Genomic DNA, 21122 nt, shown 5'->3' on the forward strand with positions numbered 1-21122 from the left:
TCCACTCTGTAGTCAATGAGAAGGCATTCCTGTTGCTGCTTAATATTTTTAATATTTTAAAAATTAACTCAGGTTTTGGTTCTGTCATTTATATTTGTCTGGCAATAGGTATTCAGGACAAGCACAAGCAAGATGGGTCGAGAGCAAAGGAGTTCATTTTGAAATTCAGTCTCCCAGTGGAAAGTATGAAGACAGGTCAGAGCATAGAGCAGAGAGATCAGCAAAGAAGCAGTTTGGTTCTGTTCTGAAAGATGACAGAAAATATTGCACATGTTTTCACAATAAGTCTGACCACTTAAACCATGATTTCCTATGAACACTTAGAAATACATCCTGTTGGCTCACTACATCTCTCTATTTGCTTTCATTGCAGAGAGAAAGAACTTCATTGTTACTCTTCCTAGCCACTGACTCCAAGATTTTCTTTCCACCTGTGATATCTGGGATAATGCTAATCATTTTGCATTGGGTCTTTTCTCTACTGGGTATTCCTAACCTTCCACTGACAGGTAAGATATACTCTTTACTGTTAGTAAAGGAATTCAGTAACGTGGCTATTGCAGGAGAATTTATACTCAGCAGGTTGCATTCTTTTTAAAAACAAGAAACACTCAATCAGTTAAACAAGTATTCCTGTTATGATCATAACACCAACTATTTTTAAGTGATAAAGATGACCCTTATTGCTAAGTGATTTTAAAAGTATTGTTAAACCACAGGAACACCAAAATGAGTGTAATCTGCAGTCAGATGCACTTTACTATAGATACTGTATATTTCAAGAATGTTGTTTGAGCCTTGAGGAAATTCACCAACATATTTTCACTTTACAGTGTCGCATTCTTAATCATCTTGTCACTACAGAAGGCCAGTCTTTAAGTGAATGTGTCATGCTAAGTGCATACAAGTATTACAGCTGGAATTTTTTTTTCAGTTAACAGTAGAACAAAATGCTTGAACTGTGTGCTAAAATAATATGGGCTTTTATGCATGTTTTTCTGTAAGTTTGCCATTATCTGTGTCATGTATGAATGTAAATTCATTTTTGTGAATGTATCTGTATGCAAATTTGCCAAGGTCTTTTCATGGATTTAAGAATCTGAGGTTATCTGTTATTAAAATTACTCCATGACTCAATGTAGTGTTATCATTGTAGATGGGTACCTAAAAGCACTGCCCAGGTTACTCAGATGGGATCCCTCACAAATTCACAACCTCTATCACCAAGAAGGACAACAATAGCAGGTACAGAAGACCGCCACTGTCCGCACAATTCCCTTCAAGCCTTGTATCCTCATTGGCCACAGGATTAGTACCAGAAGACAGGAGGGTGGTAAATGTTATTCCTTTGTTTAAGAAAAGTAATAGGGATTACCCTAGGAATTATAGGCCAGTGAGTTTTACATCAGTAGTGGGCAGACTATTGGAGAATATTCTTAGAGATGGGATATACAAGCATTTGGAGAAGCATAGTCTGATCAGGGAGAGTCAGCATGACTTTGTGAGGTGCCAGGCTGTGTTTCATGAAGCTAATTGAATTCTTTAAAGGAGTGGCAAAACAAATTGATGAAAGTGGAGCAGTGGATGGAGAGTACATGAATTTTAGAAAGGGGCTTAACAAGATTCCCCACCATTGCCTCATTCAGGAAGGCAGAGGCATGGGATCCAGGGAAACTTGGATACATGGATTCAGAACAAGCTTGCCCACGGAAGGCAGAGGTGATAGTAAATGGACTGCATTTTGCCTGGAGGCCAGTGACCAATAATGTTCCATGGGGATCTGTTCCAGACCCTTGTTCTTGGTGATTTTTATCAAGTACTTAGATAAGGAAGTGGAATGGTGGTTTAGGAAGTTTGCACATGAATGAACGTTGGTGGTGGTGTTGATTGTGTAGAAGATTGTTGTAGGTTACAACGGGATATTGATGGGATACAGAGCTGGTCTGAGAAGTGACAGATAGAGCTTGATATAGAAAAAAATTGTAGTGATACGCTTTGGAAGATTGAACGTGAAGGTACAGTACAAGGTTAATGTATGATTCTTAGCAATATGGAGTAATAGAGGGATCTTAGGCTCCACATCCTTAGATTCCTCAAAGCTGCTGTTTAAGTTGATAGGGTAGTTCAGCAACTGTATGGAGAATTGGCCTTCATTAGTCAGGGGACTAGGGTCAAGAGCCATGAGGTAATGTTGCAGCTCCATAAAATTCTGGTCAGACCATACTTGGAATATTGTATTCAGTTCTGGTCACCTCATTATACAAAGAATGTGGAAGCTTTAGAGAGGGTGCAGAGGACACTTATGAGGATGCTGCCTCAATTAGAGAGCATGTCTTATGAGGATAGGGTGAGCAAGTTAGTGCTTTCCTCTCTGGAACAAAGGAGGATGAGAGGTGACTTTAAAGAGGTATACAAGATGATGAAGACACAGAGTGAACAGGAAGGGAATTTTTCTCACAGTTGAATTGGGTAATACAAGGGGTTATAATGGTGTGAGCATAAAGGGGATGTCAGAGATATCCTCTTGAATTAATAAGTTTGCACAGAGAGTGGTAGATGTATGGAATACTCTGCCAGGGTTGATAGAGGAGGTAGATATATTAGGAACAGATAGGCACATGGACGGAAGAAAAATGGAGGGATATTGGGGAAGGAAGGCGTACCCTGATCTTAGACTAGATTAACATATTAGCACTACGTTTTGGGCCAAACGGCCTGTAGTGTGCCATGTTGTTTTATGTTTGATGTTCTTTGTAATTTGTTGATTCCCCTGTATTTACAGGACACCATTTGGTCATTTACACTGTGTCCTCTTCCTGCATATCACCCATGTCTCTCCTTCCCCTTCACATTCATGTGTCTATCTAAAAGCCTCATATACTCCAACAAACGGCCTGCTTCCACTACTGCTCACAGTAACCCTTTTCGGGTACCGAACACTCTCTGTATCCCTAGTGTGAGCCTTATACTCCCCGCATAACCTTAGAAGCATGTCCTTTATTGTTTAAAATTTCTACCCTAGAGAAAATATTCTGGCAGTCTATCCTATCTGTTCCTCCCATAATTTTAAAAACCTCTATATGGTCTTCCCTCGGCTTCTGATGCTCCAGGGAGAACAACCCAAACTTTTCTTTATAGCTCATAACCTCTAATCCAAGCAACATCCTCATGAGTTTCGTTAGCACCTTCTGCACAGTTTCCATATCCTTCCTATAAAGAACTGCACATAACACTGCGTCTGTCATAGCTGCTGCATGTGTTGTGAAATGTGTTACTTTGTGGTAGCAATACGTAAGAAAACTATAAATTATGATAAGAAATACATATTTATAATTAAATGAGTAGTGCAAAAAGAGAGAGAAAAGAAGTAGTGAGGTAGTGTTCATGGGTTGGTTCATTGTCCATTTGGACATCTGACTGAGGAGAGGAAGAAACTATTCCTAAAATATTGAGTGTACCACCTCCCTGATGAAGAGGACATGTCCTGGGGGGCGGAGGGGGGGGGGAACAGGGGTCCATAATGATAGATGATGCATTTTGAGGATGTTCTTGATGCTGGGAGACTGGTGCTCACGATGGAGCTGGCTCAGCTTGCGACCGTCTGCAGCTTTTTCCAATCCTGTGCAGCGGCTCCTTCATACCAGACGGTGATGTAGCCAGTGCGAATGATCTCCACGGTACACCTGTAGGAGTTTGCGAGTGTCTTTGGTGAGATTCCAATTCTCTTCAAACTCCTAATGAAGTGTAGCCACTCCCATGCAATTACTTCAATATGTTGGGCCCAGGATAGATCCTCAGAGATGTTGACACCTAAAAACTTGCAGCTGCTCACCCTTCCCTCCGCTGACCCCCCTTGACTTCCCCTTCCTGAACTCTACAATCAATTTCTTGGTCTTACTGGCGTTGAGTGCAAACTTCTTGTTGTGACACCATTTAACCAGTTAACTACCTCACTCCTGTATGCCTCCTCGTCACCACCTGAGATTCTGTCAACAATAGATGTGACATTGACAGATTTATAGATGGCATTTGAGCTGTGCCTAGTCATGCAATCATGGGTGTATAGAGAGTAGAGCAGTGGGCTAAGCATGCACCCTTGAGATGTGCTGGAATTGTTTGTCAGCGAGGAGCTGCTGTTACTTCTGATCTGCATTGATTGTAGTCTTCTGATGAGGAAGTCAAGGATCCAGTTGCAGAAGAAGGTACTGAGGCCCAGGTTTGGCTTTAGCCAGGCAGTGGAGGAGGCCATTGACATGATGGACAGAACCAAGATGTCCATGTCCCAAAGTGCAAAGCTCACATGTACCCAGAGTAAACTTCATCTATCACTTCTCTATCCATAATGAATCTGTAGTTCACTGTATCTTTTCATTGCCTTTTATACTATCCACAGCTCAATTAGTTTTGTTAATCTACCCATGTATATTTTCATCCAAATCTTTGGTATACATTACATCACAAATAACATGGCTTCCAGTGTCAACTAAATTTCTCTTTTTCTCTCTCTGCTCTTTTCCCTGACAATGGGGGACATTTCCAGGCTGAACTGCTGGGCATGCCTTCCTGCTTTGTATTTCACCAGGCCTACACTCTTTTATGTTCCCACTTTCTAAGTGCACTGATTCACTTATTGACCAGATAATCTTACTTACAGCTACAGTGTATCCCACCACCAGTCACATCTTCCTCTCCCTAACCCTGTCTGCTTTCCACTGTGACCATTCATTCTGTGACTTGTTAGCCCACTCATCCCTCACTACCTCTCCACTGACACTTCTCCCTGCAACCGAAGGAGATACAGCACTTCTCCTTACACCTCCTCTCTCACCGTCATCCAGAGACCTATACAAGCCTTCCAAGCAATGCAAAGATTCACATGCACTTCCTTCACCCTCCTTCTGTTACATCTGGTGCTCTCAATGTGGCTTCCTCGGTATTGGTGAGACCAAGAGTAGACTAGGTGCCACTTTGCCAAGCTCCAGTGTTCTGTCCACCATGGCCATCTCACGTTCCAAGCTGCAGTCTCCATTTCCCATACCAAACTGTCTGTCATTGACCCAGTCCACTGCCGGGGTAAGACCAAACACAAACTAAGAAGTAAAGCACCTGAAATTCTGCCTGGCTAGTCTACAACCTGACGACAGGAACTTTGAATTCTTCAATTTCAGGTAACCTGGTCTCCCTCCGTCCCTTTCTCTGTCATTCTGATTGAGCCAGGTTTTTTTTTCTTTCTCTCTCTCTGTCTCTCTCTCTCTCTCTCTCCTTTTTAACCTTCAACCCCCTTCCCATTAACCACTCACTCTTCCAAGTGTTTGTAACTCCTTATTTAAGTAAGTGTCTTTGGTTATCAGTTTAGTGTATTTGTTGTCATAACCTTCTTGCTGAATCTTCAGTGTCTGACCATGTCTCCCTCACATGTTGGTCCTTCCACATTTTAAATTCTGTCTGCGATAACTTCCACGCAAACATGACAACACTACCACTGGGAATTTGCCCACGCAAGAATGTTGGAGAGCCACAACAATTCAATGTTGTTTGTTTGGCAAAACTCCATGGTTTTCAATGTAAACGTGTTTTTCTTTGGACAATTCCCTCTCTGACATTCTCTTGCACCACCCATGTGTAATATCATCTGAAGTCTACTAGACTTTTTGCTCAATAGCTTTTTCTCTCATTATTCAAGCAAGTATCAATGTTAAGCACAAACAGGAGAAAGTCTGCAGATGCTGGAAATCCAAAGTGAAACACATAAAATGCTGGAGGAGCTTGGAGGGTCAGTCAGCATCTGTGGAGAAGAGTAAACAGTCAATGTTTTAGACCGAGACCCTTCTTCAGGACTGAGAAGGAAGGGGAAGTTATCAGAATAAAAAGGTGCAGGGAGGTGAAAGAGGCTAGTGGGAAGGTGATTGGTGAAGCTATGTGGATGGGAAAGTTCAGGGACTTGAGAAGAAAGAATCTGATAGGACAGGAGAGTGGGCCAGAGGAGTCGCAGGGGTAAGTAATAGACAGATGAAAGGAAGTGAAAGATCAGAGTGAATAATGGAGGAAAGGGGTGATTTTGTTCACCAGAAAGAGAAATCGATATCATACCATCAGTTTGGAGGGTACTCAGACAATATAAGATATTGCTCTTCCATCCTGAGGATGGCCTCATCTTGGCTCAAAAGGAGGCCATGGATCCACATGCCTGCACAGGAATGGGAATCAGAATTAAAATGTTCGGTCATTGGAAAGTTCTGCTTGTGGCAGATGGAGTGCAGGGTCCTCACCAATGTACAGGAGACTGCATCGGAAGCACCAGACACAATAGAGGACCCTAGCAGAATCACAGGTGAAGCATTGCTTCACCTGGAAGGACTATTTGTGGCCCTGAATGGAGATGAGGGAGGAGGTGAATGGGCAAGTGTAGCACTCGGCCACTTGCAGGGATAAGTGCCAGGAGGGAGGTTAGTGGGGAGTGATGAATGGACAAAGGAATCACGGAGGAGTAATCCTTGTGGAAAGTGGGAGGGGGTGCGGGGGCAAAGATATGTTTAGTGCTAGGTTCCCTTTAAAAGGAATCTGATAGGAAAGAAAAGTGAATCAAATGAGAAAGGGAAGGAGGAGGGTACTCAGAGGGAGGTGATAGGTTGGTGAGAAAAGGTAAAAGGCCAGAGTGGGGAAATAAGAAGAATGGGGGGAGGAGGAGAGTATTTTTTTACTGGAAGAGGAAATCGATATTCATGCCATCAGATCGGAGGTACTCAGACAGAATATAAGGTTTGCTCCTTATGGTAGAAGTTGCAGAGGATAATGTGTTGGATGTGTGTAAGTATAAATGTTCCTTTCACCTGTTTCTACATGCACTATTGTTTCAGTTGCATTGTCTTCATGTGTAAAATCTTCATCAACATGTTCTACGTTCTTGTTGTTGGGGGAGGGGTTGCTAAAGGGGAGATTTATTGTTCTGTGATTCTAGTGAGATGACACCTGAAAGGTAAAAAAGCCTTATATTCTATGCTGGTCATTTCCGACCTGATGGCATGAACATCAATTTCTCCTAATAGTAAAAAAAATTCTCTCCTCCTGCCCTCTTCTCCCATTCCCCACTCTGGCATCCTACCTCTTCTCACCTGCCTATCACCTCCCCCTGAATCCCCTCCTCCTTCCTTTCTCTTGTGGTCCACTCTTCTTTCCTATCAGATTCCTTCTTGTCAAGCCCTTGACATCTGCCAACCTGGCTTCGTCTATCACCTTCTAGCCATCTACCTTCCCTTCCCCTCACCTTTTTATTCAGGCATCTTCTCCTTTCCTTCCCAGCCCTGATGAAGGGCCTTGGCTCAGAACATCGGCTGTTTATTCATTTCCATAGATGTTGCCTGACCTGCTGAGTTCCTCCAACATTTTGTGTGTGCTGCTATGAGATCTGTTGTCCCTATTGTTACCTTTTTGATGGTTTCACCATTCTGGACTAGGGTCATGTAGGCGCACAGCATGAGTCCATGCTCTTTGGCCCACTGACTTCATGCCAACCATCAAACATTTACACTGATCCATCATAAATTCTATGTTTATTCTCTGCTTGTTCCCATGAACTCCTCTCATATCCTATCCATCATCTGCAGAATAGGAGCAATTTACAGTGGTCAATTAACCTATAAACATGCATATCTTTGGGACGTGGAAGGAAACCGGAGCATCCGGAGGAAACCCATATAGTCACAGTGGAAGTATGCAAATTCCACTCATACAACACTTGAGGTTGGGATTGAATCCAACTCTCTGGCACTGGTGGCTGTATTAACTAGACCACTGAGTTATTGATGACTCCGTTTGCAACAGGACAGCAGATTATTATGGATACCAGCCTGTTTCAGACAGGAAAAGTGAACCCTGTCAATGGAGAGCTGAGTCCTGCACTGTCACGGACTCAACATTCAGTAGGCAGTTGGTGTCATCATTACCTTACATCACAAAGGTGCTTAAAACTAGGCAATGACCTCTGAACAACACAAAATCATGGAGGGAACTCAGCAGGTCAGACAGCATCAATGGAAATCAATAAACAATCAGCGTTTCAGGCCAAGGCCCTTCATTAGGACAGGAAATGATGCCTGTGGAAAGCAGAGAGTAGGGGAGGAGGTAAAGAATGGCATCTGAGTTAATTAGATTATACAGGCATAATAGCACTCGGAAATGGTTCACAGAATTGAGACCACACTGCTCACTTGCAGTGAAATTCAAGAGTTACTGAGCAAAATGCAAATCAATTTCCTGGCTCCTGTTCCCTCATGAACACTAAAGAGCTTCCCTGCAAACACAAACAAGAGATGCTGCAGATGCTGAACTCTAAGCAACACACACAAATTGCTGTCAGACCTCAGCGGCCAGGCAGTATCTATGAAAAAGGGTACTGTCGATGCCCTCTTTTCCATAGATGCTGCCTGGCCTGCTGAGTTCCTCCAGCATTTTGTGGGTGCTTCCTGCAAACATTCTTCCCTTCCTGGAGCTTATGGATCATGTATAGATTATCCAGTTATAAATAGTATACATATTAATATTAATTGTTTATTTCAAGATCACATTTGTAACATTCAGAGTAAAGTAAAAGGAATTTGGATTCAGATTTATCTGTCACATGAACATTGAAATACAGTGAAATGTGTTGTTTGTGTTAACAGGCAACACACCCAGGGATGTGCTGGGGAGAATCCGCAGGAGTTGCAACACATTCCAGCACCAACATAGCACGCCCGCAATGCTCAGCAGAACCACACAGAGCACAATAAAACAGACACAACAAGCAACAAAAACACAACAGCGAAACAAGCCTCTTTCCTCCCTTTTTCACACTCACCCACCCACACAGACAGTCCTCCAACTTGAGCACAAGCCTCCAGCATCCATGCCTCGGCCTATGGGCTTTAAGTTCTGATTGATCACCTGTTCACCTACTGTACTAACAGTGCAAGAAAAACTTTGAGTTAATTTTTAGTCAGGAGACTTGGAAATTCCTATTTAATCTTGACAATATTTTCCCTGAATCTCCTCAATCTGATTTCTCTTACTATGATCTACATTACGGCAATCCTCCAGTTCAGCTTTACCCAGTGTTGCTTATTTGTAACTGAGATACCTTGTCAGTGATGCTTTGGCTGAGGATCATGTGACTCCCTGCCCAAACTGTGCTCAGGGGCAACTAGTAGCCACCCAAGTGGGTGGCAAAGTAATATAGCTGATAGCTCAAGTGACACTGGTCCAATCCTGACCTCAGTTGCTGTCTATGCAGAATTTGCATGTGACTGACTGCAAGAGTTTTCTCAGTTGTTAGATTACTCGGCCCCGAAGGTATAGACACTGGGGAGAGCTGAGAGCAAGATGGGAAGAATAAAATGGGACCAGAATAGGTTTAGTGCAAATGCATGCTTGTTGGCCTGCACAGACCCTTTGGGCTAAACGGTCTGCTTCCTTTAACTGTGAATCTGTGAAATTAGATTCACTATCCACTTTACCTCCCTATCAGAAGCAGTCTGGATTTTGAAAAATCTTTGCATAATATATATCCCTGAAAACCCTCCTTCAAGTGTTTGCCACTTAGATATATACTTATGTGCCTAACACTTTTGCACATATTTGTAATGTTCCATTAAGTGGCTGAAGTCAGATGATCTCATAAGGTTTAAGAAGGTTCTAGACTAGTACGCCAAATACATCCTAATGTGGGTGAAGCAAAGTTAATTGTCATGGACACAATACACATATGCACAGGTGCAATGAAAAGCTTACTTGCAATAGCATCACAGGCACATTGCATCATATAAACAGAATTCACAAGAAAAATGTAAATAAACACAATTTTTACAATTACGTAACAATAACAACAAGAAAAAATAAAATCCATTTTAATGCAACACACACAAAATGCTGGTGGAACACAGCAGGCCAGGCGGCATCTATAGGGAGAAGCGCTGTCGACGTTTCGGGCCGAGACCCTTCGTCAGGACTAACCGAAAGGAAAGGTACTAAGAGATTTGAAAGTAGTGGGGGGAGGGGAAATGCGAAATGATAGAAGACCGGAGGGGGTGGGATGAAGCTAAGAGCTGGAAAGGTGATTGACGAAAGTGATACAGAGCCGGAGAAGGGAAAGGATCATGGGATGGGAGGCCTCAGGAGAAAGAAAGGGGGAAGGGAGCACCAGAGGGAAATGCAGAACAGGCAGAGTGATGGGCAGAGAGAGAAAAAGAACTAAATATATCAGGGATGGGGTAAAAAGGGGAGAGGCATTAACGGAAGTTAGAGAAGTCAATGTTCATGTCATCAGGTTGGAGGCTACCCAGCCAGTATATAAGGTGTTGTTCCTCCAACCTGAGTGTGGCTTCATCTTGAAAGTAGAGGAGGCCATGGATAGACATATCAGAATGGGAATGGGACATGGAATTAAAATGTGTGGCCACTGGGAGATCCTGCTTTCTCTGGCGGACTGAGCGTAAGTGTTCAGTGAAACAGTCTCCTAGTCTGCGTCGGGTCTCACCAATATATAAAAGGCCACACCTGGAGCACCGGACGCAGTATACCACACCAGCTGACTCATAGGTGAAGTGTTGCCCCACCTGGAAGGACTGTCTGGGGCCCTGAATGGTGGTGAGGGAGGAAATGTAAGGGCAGGTGTAGCACTTGTTCCGCTTACAAGGATAAGTGCCAGGAGGGAGATCGGTGGGAAGGGATGGGGGGGACAAGTGGAGAAGGAGTCGCGTAGGGAGCGATCCCTGCGGAAAGCAGGGGGTGGGGGGAGGGAAAGATGTGCTTGGTAGTGGGATCCCGTTGGAGGTGGCGGAAGTTACGGAGAATTATACATTGGACCCGGAGGCTGATGGAGTAGTAGGTGAGGACAAGGGGAACCCTATCCCGAGTGGGGTGGTGGGTGGATGGGGTGAGGGCAGATGTGTGGGAAATGGGAGAGATGCGTTTGAGAGTAGAGTTGATGGTAGAAGAAGGGAAGCCCCTTTGTTTAAAAAAAGAAGACATCTCCTTCATCCTGGAATGAAAAGCCTCATCCTGAGTGCAGATGCGGCGGAGACGGAGGAATCGTGAGAAGGGGATAGCCTTTTTGCAAGAGACAGGGTGGGAAGAGGAATAGTCCAGGTAGCTGTGAGAGTCTGTAGGCTTATAGAAGATATCAGTAGATAGGCCATCTCCAGAGATGGAGACAGAAAGATCAAGAAAGGGGAGGGAGGTGTTGAAAATGGACCAGGTAAATTTGAGGGCAGGGTGGAAGTTGGAGGCAAAGTTAATGAAGTCGATGAGCTCAGCATGCATGCAAGAGGCAGCGCCGATGCAGTCGTCGATGTAGCGAAGGAAAATGGGGGGGGATGGATACCCGTATAGGCTTAAAACATGGACTGTTCCACAACTTGGTTTGGAGGAAGTGGGAGGAGCCAAAGGAGAAATTATTGAGAGTAAGAACTAATTCCACTAGACGGAGGAGAGTGGTGGTAGAGGGGAATTGGTTAGATCAGGAATCCAAAAAGAAGCGGAGAGCTTTGAAACCGTCCAGGTGGGGGATGGAGGTATATAGGGACTGGACGTCCATAGTGAAAATAAGACGGTGGGTGCATGGGAACTTAAAAACATTGAAAAAATTCAAAAATTTGAGAACTGTCATGAACATAGATGGGAAGGGATTGAACAAGTGGGGATAAAACAGTGTCAAGGTATGCAGAAATGAGTTCAGTGGGGCAGGAGCAAGCTGAGACAGTGGGTCTACCTGGACAGGCAGGTTTGTGGATCTTGGGCAGGAGGTGGAAACAGGAAATGCGGGGTGTGGGAACCATGAGGTTGGTGGCAGTGGATGGGAGATCCCCAGAGCTGATAAGGTTGGTGATGGTATAGGAGACATTGGCCTGGTGCTCCTCAGTGGGGTCATGATCAAGGGGTAAATAAGAGGAGGTATCAGAGAGTTGTCGTTGTGCCTCGGCCAGGTAGAGGTCAGTACGCCAGACAACAACAGCTCCCCCCTTATCAGCAGGTTTTATAGTGAGGTTGGGATTAGAACAGGGTGTGGTGAAGACAAGACGGTTGATGTCGCATCAGCAATTAGCAATAAAGAGATCCAGGGCAGGCAGAAGACCAGAGCAAGATGTCCGTGAAGAGGAGGAGGGTTGAAGACGGAAGAAGGGGTCATTGGTGGAGGTAGGAGAGTCCATTTTAATGCAGAGTGTTCAAAGTGCTGCTTCAGGAGGGCACAGAGTGACCACTCTCCACTGAACATCAATGGCTCCTCCGCTGAGATCGTTAAGAGCACCAAATTTCTTGGTGTTCACCTGACAGCGAATCTCACCTGGTCCCTCAACACCAGCTCCATAGCCAAGAAAGCCCAGCAGCGTCTCTACTTTCTGCGAAGGCTGAGAAAAGTCCATCTCCCACCCCCCCCCCCCCCCCGCCCCATCCTCATCACATTCTACAGGGGTTGTATTGAGAGCATCCTGAGCAACTGCATTACTGCCTGGTTCGGAAATTGCACCATCTCGGATCGCAAGACCCTGCAGCGGATAGTGAGGTCAGCTGAGAAGATCATTGGGGTCTCTCTTCCTGTTATTACAGACAACTACACCACACGCTGCACTCACAAAGCTAACAGTATTGTGAAGGACCTCACACAAACTCTTCTCCCTCCTGCCATCTGGCAAAAAGTACCGAAGCATTCGGGCTCTCACGACCAGACTGTGCAACAGATTTTTCCCCCAGGCTATCAGACCCCTTGATACCCAGAGACTGACATCTACATCATTTATTATTATATTGTAATTTGTCCTCTACTGTGCCTATTGTCTTCTTTATTAACCCTGCACTTGTTTTGTGCACTTTATGTAGTCCTGTGCAGGTCTGTAGTCTAGTGTCATTTTTATGTTGTTTGATGTAGTCTAGCGTAGCCTTGAGTTGTCTCACGTAGTCTAGTGTCGTTTTTGTTGTTTGATGTAGTCTAGTATAGCCTTGGAGTTGTCTCACAAAGTCTAGTGTAGTTTTGTGTTGTTTCATGTAGCACCAGGGTCCTGGAGAAACATTGTTTCGTTTTTACTATGTACTGTACTCACAGTCTATGGTCGAAATGACAATAAACTTGACTTGACTAAACTCGTAATCAGTGTTGTCATGGTCCATTCAAGACTTGTATGGTTGAAGGGAAGTAGCTGTTCTTGAACCTGGTGGTGTGGGACTTCAGGTTTCTTTACCTACTGCCTGAAGGTATGCGGGACTAATGTAGTTCGGTATTATAGGCAGTATGTGTGTGTGGATTGAAGGGCCTGTTTCTGTGCTATACAACTTTACTCATAAAGAAATAACTTCCCACTTTAGTGATCTGCATGGCTCTCCCCTCTGGACCCATGCATTCTCATGTTAACCTATGGGGGTAGAACTTTTATAACAGATGGAAAAAGCTAGGTGAAAACAGCGCAGTAGCACAGGCTTTCAGCAGTTTTGGACCTAAGCCACAGGTTGCACTCAGAAGGACACATTAAGGTTGTCTGGAAGTGGAGAAAGGCCTTAGGACATGCTCAGGGAAGGGGATGTAGAGGTGGTATGAAGAGAGGACAGGTCAATAGAGGATGCTACCTGGAAGAGAGTGTATTCCTTCCACACCCAATGTTACTATTGAAAATCAAGATCAAGCTAGCTTTGCCCTTCTACTCCACTGAAGGTTTCTGTCATCCCTGAGCTTGTCTTTGGACACGAGTTATGCTGTGATAGATGCACTGCCCTAGACAAACTCTTCACCATCCACTAAAACTGGACTCTTCAGGAGCAATCAGACCTCTTAACTATCAGGTTATGTCACGACGGTGCGGACATGGCCTGAGTGTGGAGTGAGAGACAATGAAGCAGGTCGATAGTTCAGACTTTAATGTGAACGATGTTAAAGGGAAAAGAAAACAAATGCTAGGCCAAACAGAGCCATTGACTCGAACACTCAAACAGGAAACGAAGCCTAAATTGCGGCTGAAAAGAACAACTAAGAATTAAACAAATATCGCTAGTCTTCAGGTTCAGTTGACTCTATAGTCCAATTTCTCGGGCAAGGTGGAACACAGGAAGTGAAGCGTTCAGTGTCCATGTTCAAGTCTCAACAAAAACTATGCCAGAATGAATGGAGTTAAATACTATCACAATTAAATAATAATTAGCTGACACTTGCATATTTATGAGCACAATTGCTGAATTTGATGCGCGGCCAAATCCGTAGTTGTGACAGGTTAAGGCATGATGCTGTGCTTGAAGCCCATAAATTGAACGATAGAGCTTCACAGTGGTGAAGACCAGTGTATATTTCATGTTGTTTGATGATATCAGCACATTACAGGCCCTTCAGCCCATAATGTTGTGCCAACCATGTTAGAACTATCCTTCCATTCTTAATGAATAGCTATATGAGAATGATCAATGACACTGACAATTCATTATAGTCTAGAAATTCTATCATATATATCAATGTGCTTATGTATCATGTGACAGAATTTTAGCAACAACCTGAATGAACTCACCATGCAACATAATTAAACTAAGGGACCTGCATTCTCCATGCATATTTTCTGCATACACACAAATGAATTCTGCTATCCCTCAGCTTTCTTTCTCTAGTCCTGCTGAAGGGTCTCGGCCTGAAACGTCGACTGTAATCTTTCCATAGATGCTGCCTGGCCTGCTGAGTTCCTCCAGCATATTGTGTGTTGCTTGGATTTCCAGTATCTGCAGATTTTCTCATGTTTGTGAGCCAAAGGTTAATCAGCTTTTGAAAACAGCATTAATCTCTCACAATTTAAATAAATAATGAGGTTAAGAGCAGATAAACACAACTAAAATAATAAGAAACTTAAAGACAATAAAGTTTTCCAAAACTAATTCACTTAACAGATGTAAGTTAACTGAAAGTAATGATTATCTTCCAGGGACATAGATTTGAGTTCTTGATTCTGGTCCACTTGGCAGATTTCCCAGTGTTACTGACTCATTATCAGTATTTAGACAACCTTTTTGACCATCTAGAGATTCTATATTTACACACGTTCATCAGTTTCCAAATTCTTTGGCTTTTAAATTGTTCTTGCTAACAGTTACACAAGCAAATACTTCCACCTTCTCAGAAAAAAATGGGCAAGGGATAAAGTGCTGGTAGAGAAAGCGTGTCAGGGAAAACTAGCAAAGAATCACTTAAAAATATCTTGCTTCTTTTTTAAGCTTGTTAAGAATTAACAGAGAAATCTGGCATTACTGAGAGTACCTGTCCAAAGGTACCATTGGCTTCTTCATCCACCTTCTGCTCAAAGTTCTAAAGGCAGTCTCACTGTTCCAATATGGAGCAGCATTAACTCTTTAACTTGTGGTGCACAGCATCCTATCTGGTATCTATGAGAGATCTCTGTCATTAGTTGGGATGTGTGCGCAGCAGCTTACTGTCTCCCTCATGTCCAATTAGCTTCCTTCATCAGCTTGAGCACTGTGACCAATTAGCATAGGGCTTATTCACTTCACCATCATCAGTTACATCCACTTTACATTTGCAGGTAACCACAGAACAAAACATTTCATTCTTGTGATATAGGAGGAATTTATTTCAAATTGTGAGCAGATATTTAAAGACTGAAGATACCTTGCTCTGTATATAGGAGTTCTGTACAATGCTCTCACTTTTTGGTATACTGCCCAGTGAAGATGTCGATGGAAAGTGATAACTGCCTTTAACACAGGCAGCAAGAGTCTAAGCAGCTGTTAGTTAATTGACAGAGATGATGGCCATGCAGATACTCAATGCAACCTCACCTTTCCCAGTTTTACCATTGGGTCAGGACTGCAACCTAACATTGCAGTCGAAGCCTGAAATGATCTCAAGTAGCAAGAACCAAATCATGTCAATGACATCAGTTGCAAGGAAGTCATCACAGAGAACTATGGGGGAAGATTTAGCCACAAGTGCTTTGATGTTTTTAAGCAAACCCTGACCACTTTGATCACTCTGCACTAAAATAAACATCTTTTGTTCTAATTGGATTCTTTCTTGTAAGAATTGGACGAAGCTTATGTTTAATTTATGTTTTTTTGTAAAACACATTTGTTTGATATTATGTGCCTGCACACAAGTTTTTGTAGGTTAGTACCCAAGATGGAGCCGTCTAAATTTACAACCATATTCCATTTGTTAAACCATAAGAATATAACAAATAGCAACAGGCCCTTCAGATTTGCAGTATGAATTATCAAATCATGAGCTGTTTATCTGAACTATCCATCTAGGTCATGATTTCCTTCATGTCTGGGAAGCTACTGAACACTGCTTTGAATTAATTCAATGACTAAGCTTCCACTAACATCTTGATCACTCAGTTCCACTACGCTGGGGTATATTTGTAACATGATGTCCTTTCGGGGGCTCTGGTAAATTCCTCAACTGCTGCTGGGAAGTTATCATCAATGATGTGTACTATGAAAATATTCTTTAAGTTAGACTTTGATATTTGCAAGGAAGAACTTAGAACAAAGGAACAAATCCTTCTTTCTCAGATAGTCAATTCTTGATGCTGAGCCAATATTTACCAAAATTCCTAGTTATCAGGAGGAATTGCTGCTGGAGGATGGTGCTCCTAAATAGTGGTCATTGCAGAATGCTTCTATCCATTGCAAGCTTGCCATACTTGCATAGTCACTTCCTAAAGCTTGAACTTTTGAAATAAAATTTACACTTTAAGATTTATTTCTAATGGAAAAGATAGCCTATTATGGCAATCAATTTCCTGGGACAAACTTCTAATGTTAAAGACATGTTATGCATCATGGTTCTGCAATTCCTCTGAAAATCCCTTGTGACCAGAGATTATGACTGAAAATTTTATTTCTTATCTAGCTAGATTCATTTCTTGACTAATGTATCTAGCAGGTGACATTTCCGGAGCCCAAATATAAAGCAAAACAATGAAAATTATAAAATTAGTCTGCAAAATTGAAAATGAAACAATTATAATACACTTCTGTGTAAATTGAAAATGAAACAACATGAAAATTTTCAATAATGCAGTTTTTCTAGCAGAAAAGAATGATTTGAGGTGTATTGAGCAACAGAAATATCACAGAAAATTTCTGTTGAATCTTTACTCATGGGACTGAGAATATCAGGAAAATGACTGGATCAGGCAGGGATGGGATCATTAAGTTTTACACATGTTTACAAGCTTAAAATTGGATTACAGGATTTAAAATGAGGAATATTGCAAAAACATAAATAGAAGTGATTTAGTGACCAAAGGGTTGCTGATGCATATCAACGTATTGAAACAATTGTGTAATAATTTTCTCTATTTCTTATTTACATCCATTATAAATAATTCCTTTCCTTAACATCAAACATTTCCTTGACATTACAGTTACTGTTCTATAGATTTGCTAAGAATGCCCACAAGAAAGAATCTCAGAATTCTGTGTGGTGACATGTATGCTCTCTGATAGTAAATTTACTTTGAACAAAATGCTAGAAATATTCTTCTGGTCAGGCAGCATCTGTGAAGAATCAAACAGAAGAGAAAGTAATTTAAATTTCTTATTGATGCAGATACATTGCTAACAATGTAGATTTAAATACTTCTGTATTGTTTGCATTGGTCCAATTTCTCATTGTCTGCTGGTCCCTACCAACCTACGTTCATCACTGGACATGGTTAAAATTTTAAATTACTTATTTAAATATAAAGATTAGCTTTATTTATTACACGTACATAAAAACATACAGTTAAATGTGCCATTTGTGTCAAATCAAATCAATGGAAAATGTGCTAGCAACCCAGAAGTGTTGCCAAGCCTCCAGCACCAACATAGCATATCCATATCTTACTAATCCTAACCATACATCTCTGGAATGTGGAAGGAAACCATAGAACTTGTGGAAGCCTACACAACCCATGGAAAGAACAGGTAAGCTCCTTACAGGCAGTGGCAGGAATTGAACCACAATCAATTGTGGAAGAGAACAAATGGATGGCCTGTGGTTGCGTTGAAGATAGATGAGTATTGTGAGCAGGTTTGGGCCCATTATCTTAGAAAGGGTTCCAAGAAGGTTCGCAAAAATGATTCCAAGATTGAATAGCTTGTCACATAAAGAGCGTCTGATGACCCTGTGCCTGTATTCACAAGAATTCAGAAGGATGAGGGTTGACCTCATTGAAACCTATCGAATAGTGAAAGGTCTTCACTGAGTGGATGTGGAGAGGATGCTTTCTATAGTGGGAGAGTCTAAAATCAGAGGACACAGGCTCTCCCTAATCCACCACTCCCTTTGTCTCACTTGGCTCTGCCTGCCCATCATCTTTTACTCCTTCTCAATCCACCTACCGGACCCCATCTCACCACTCCTCCTCTCTTCTTTATATTTCACTGCCCTAGCTCAGTCTTGATCTGACACATTGACAACTCCATTCCTTCCGCAGGTGTTGCTCAGCACACTGAGTCCGTCGCAGCTTGTTTTAATGTTCTGGATTCCAATAGCTGCAGTTTCGTTTTGTCTTGATTTATCCAAATGGAACCTGGAGGTGCTTTGTGAATCTGTCTCCATCATGCCTGTAGGTAGCATATTCCAGAACTAAAACTCCAATTAACATTAAAACTTGTTTAAAAAATCTGCACATCTCCCTCTTTGGCTTGGAAGGTTAATTATTTCAGATTTAACTTTTTCCTGGGAATTTTCAGGTAACTACTCAGTATGGCTTTGAATGAGCACAAAGAAAGTAGGAAGCATTTACCGAGTGAACCAACTGCTATTTAGCTTTAATGAAAGATCTATTATGAAACCGGCATGGCGAGCAACAGGTACTTTCTGTATTTTAACATCCAGCCAGCAATTCCTAACAATGGCACTTATGAGAGACTGAAGGCTCATATATATCTCATGTTATGAGCATTACTCACCTGAAGAAAGGCCTGCTTTTACTGTAATTATCATTGACCTTTCAGCCCACATGCTTAGAGTCGGGACTGGATTGCCCTTTAAGTTCTCTTGCCATTGCATGTGGCATAAATTGAAATGACAGAATATGAAAAACCACATTTCTCAAAACTTTGATAGAGAAATTTTGGATTGCAAATTTTTAAAAAAGGTAATTCAGGGATAAGGGGAAGTCAGACCTGGTTGAGCCAATAATTAAGAGGAAGTGGTGGATCGGAGAAGGATTCAGAATGCAATAAGCTCCTGGGTTACTTTGAAATCAGTTCACTTTTTGTTACTTCAGTTGCATTGTAATACATATGTGGACCCAGAACCAAAGGGAAAGAAAAGGCAAATGGGATACAGAACTGAGATGCCCAATAATTGTAGTGGAACATTTGGAAACAAGGATTTGTGGCTATTCAGAAAGAACTTCCCTAGTTAGTGTGTGTGTTTTATCACGTCCTCCTTCACTGCAATATAGACAAATTGACAGTTCAAACCAGCTGCTCTTTGCAGTGGTCTCAGCATCCATCCACCGATGATGTCTGTATGTAGTTCACATAGTCTTTAGGAGGATCAGAGGAGATGCAAGAGACTGTACCTGCATATGGAACAAACAATCTACTCGAGGAGCTCTGCAGGAAGAGCAGCATCTGTGGGGTGAAGAAGTCATCATAGTTTTGGGCAGAAACAAATTGTCACCAATTTCTTCCTCTACCATGTCCCCCACCACCACCACTCACTGCTCTGCAGATACTGCTTAAATTGTTGCGTTCCTTCAGCTCAGTTGATGCATTAAACATCTCATTTTGGAGTTGTGCTAATTCTCACTGTTGCTATAAGAACTGAAATTCTGTCCCCACTCCCTTTCCAGCACAAAGCCTGCCTTGTATCATTTCTCTAGCTTAGCCCATTTCCCACCTTTAGATCAAATTTTTATCCATGTCTTTGTCAATCAGTAGGCACAATGATTACAATATTCTGCTGACCGGTTGCCATCACCTTCTATGATTGGATGCCTGCACCTTAGTCTTGCCACCCCAGGCATCTCTCTCCCCTTTGTTTTAAGTGGAAATCAAAAAAGCTACTGAGGTGTGAAATCTAAAACTAAATCACGTAATAGCTGTCAACACTCACTAAATCAGGCGGCACCTTGGAGAAATGTTTCAAGTCAGACACCATTCATCAGAAATGGAATGGCAAAAATCAAACTGCAGGAAGTGTGGGAAAGTTGGGAATGAAATGGACAAAGGGAACATCCCTGAAGGATTAGGTCAGAGTTGCCCTGGCGATGAGCTTTTCCTGTCTTCATCATCTTTCACGAGAAGAGAATTATGATTAGCTTTCTGGAAGAGCCTTCACAGATTTTGAAGCAGTTTTTGCTAGCCTTTCCAATATGTCCTTTTCCCAAAGGCGGTGATAGAGAAAGAGTGATCTATTTTAAATTACAATGATAGTAGTCTAAAAACAAAGCTAGTAATGTTAGGAGGTGACAACTATCGGCTAAAATGAAAATAGAAATTGAGTTTGAACATAGAAGTGGCTACCTTTACATCAGACATGCCAATTCAGATAATCAAATGCCTCTTCTATTGAGATGGTTGAAATGGAATTGAGTCTGCACCAAGATGGGTTTGTAAGATTTGTAACACATGGGGTCCTACGAGACTGCAAAAATACAAAACTCAAAGTTGCAATATCTTTGGCCCTGCTTATATTAGAGACTTATAATAAGCTTTCCTTCCATTATAAAAGGATGACCAGGAGATGCTAGGATGGGAGAGTTGGGGTGGGGCGGAAATAAAACTTGCTATTATAAACAACTTCTTAATCATTTTACTTTACTGCAAAAAACAGGACAGCTTGTCCTGATTGTACTGAGAATCTTGTGATATATGTAAAGTACACCCAAAGTTTCAGAGGAAATAATTCCTTCTATTTCTTCTCCTATTAAAGATCTGGATCAACTTTGAAAGCTATTGTTTTCAAAGAAACTAAACACCCTCTTCCCAAAGCATTAAATGAGCAACAGACTTCTTATCACACCAACAATAGATGAATGACAAACCATAATCTCCAAATCTGTGAAGGCCCTTCCAGAAAGCTAATCATAATTCTCTTTCCGTGAAAGATGGAGACAGGAAAAGCAGCTCATTGCCAGGGCAGGTCTGACCTTCAGGGA

At 42.2% G+C, this 21122-nt stretch overlaps 1 long non-coding RNA gene across 1 annotated transcript in view; it reads left to right on the plus strand.

The window, feature by feature from the left end:
• Positions 1 to 414: 414 nt before the first annotated feature.
• LOC132402157 (uncharacterized) overlaps positions 415 to 21122 on the plus strand; it is a 336135-nt gene continuing 315427 nt past the window's right edge. The window contains exon 1 of the long non-coding RNA XR_009514818.1: positions 415 to 509. This is a non-coding gene — a long non-coding RNA (uncharacterized LOC132402157). The remainder of the gene's footprint in view (positions 510 to 21122) is intronic.

The sequence above is a fragment of the Hypanus sabinus genome, chromosome 11, assembly GCF_030144855.1.
Source record: "Hypanus sabinus isolate sHypSab1 chromosome 11, sHypSab1.hap1, whole genome shotgun sequence".
Taxonomy (NCBI): domain Eukaryota; kingdom Metazoa; phylum Chordata; class Chondrichthyes; order Myliobatiformes; family Dasyatidae; genus Hypanus; species Hypanus sabinus.